This window comes from Chrysochloris asiatica, unplaced genomic scaffold (assembly GCF_000296735.1).
Source record: "Chrysochloris asiatica unplaced genomic scaffold, ChrAsi1.0 scaffold00152, whole genome shotgun sequence".
Classification (NCBI taxonomy): domain Eukaryota; kingdom Metazoa; phylum Chordata; class Mammalia; order Afrosoricida; family Chrysochloridae; genus Chrysochloris; species Chrysochloris asiatica.
The window spans coordinates 7,636,727-7,638,455 of NW_006408670.1; positions in this window are offsets into that span (position 1 = coordinate 7,636,727).

Sequence of the window (1,729 nt, forward strand, 5' to 3'; positions counted from 1 at the left end):
AAAAAATTCAAGCCTCGACTTTCGTTATTAAAAGATTCACTGGGCAAATTACTGAATGATGCAGAATGCATCAAGAAAAGATGGAAGGAATACAGAGCCATGTACCTAGAACTCTGTATATGGAAATGTTGCTCTACTCTGCCATGTAGCTAACTCTCTGTATATGGACAAGTTGGACTCATCTGCCTTTTAACTAGAACTCTGTATATGGAAATGCTGCACTACTCTGCCATGTATCTAGCTCTCTATATATGGATATTTTGGACTTGTCTACCATGTAGCTAGCTCACAATATATGGACACTTAGGACTCATTCGACATGTAGCTTGAATTCTTTATCTGGAAATGATGCACTACTCTGCCATATAGCTAGCTCACAGTATATGGAACTTTTTGACTCGTCTGACATGCAGCTTGCTCTCTGTGCATTGATATTTTGTCCTGATCTGCCATATAACTATGTCTCAGTATATGGACACATTGGACACATCTACCATGTAGCTAGAAGTCTGTATATGGAGAGGATGCACTACCCTGCCCTGTAGCTAGCACTCTGTATATGGACATTTTGGACTCATCGTCCATGTAGCTAGCTCTCTGTACATGGAAATGTTGGACTGATATGCCAAGTTGTTAGCTCTCTGTATATGAACATATTGTACTTGTCTGCTATGTAGCTAGCTCGCTGTATATGGACATGTTGGACTCATCTGTCATGTAGCTAGTACACTCTATATGGACTTGCTGGACTACTCTGCCTTGTTTCTAGCTTTCAGTATATGGACACGTTGGACACATTTGCCATGTACCTAGAACTCTGTATATGGGAATGTTGCACTCCTCTGCCATGTAGCTAGCTCTCTGTATATAGACAAGTTGGACTCATCTGCCTTGTAGCTATATCTCTGTATATGGAAATGTTACACCACCCTGCCATGTAGCTAGCTCTTTGTAAATGGACATTTTGGACATATCTATCATGTAGCTAGCTCTCTGTACATGGATATGTTGTATTGATCTGCCAAGTAGTTGTTTCCCCGTACATGAACATATTGGACTTGTCTGCCATGTAGCTAGCTCTCAATATATGGACACTTTGGTCTCATCTGCCATGTAGCTTGAACTCTGTATATGGAAATGATGCAATACTCTGCCATGTACCTAGCTCTCTGTATATGGACACCTTGTACACATCTGCAATGTACCTAGAACTCTGTATATGGAAATGTTGCACTACACTGCCTTGTAGCTAGCTCTCTGTATATAGACAAGTTGACTCATCCTCCTTGTATCTATATTTCTGTATATGGAAATGTTGCACTATGCCTCCATGTAGCTAGCTCTCTGTATATGGACTTTTTGGACTCATCTGCATTTAGCTAGCTCTCTGTACGTGGATATGTTGGACTGATCTGCCAAGTAGGTAGCTCCCTGTATATGAACATATTGGACTTGCCTGCTATGTAGCTAGCTCTCAGTATATGAATATGTTGGACTCATCTGCCATGTAGCTAATACCCTGTATCTGGACATGTTGGACTACTTTGCCATGTAGTTAACTCTCAGTATATGGACACGTTGGACACATCTGCAATGTACCTAGAACTCTATATATGGAAATGTTGCACTACTCTGCCATGTAGCTAGTTTCTGTAAATAGACCCGTTGGACTCATCTATCTTGTAGCTAGAACTCTGTATATGGAAATGTTGCACTACCCTGCCATAAA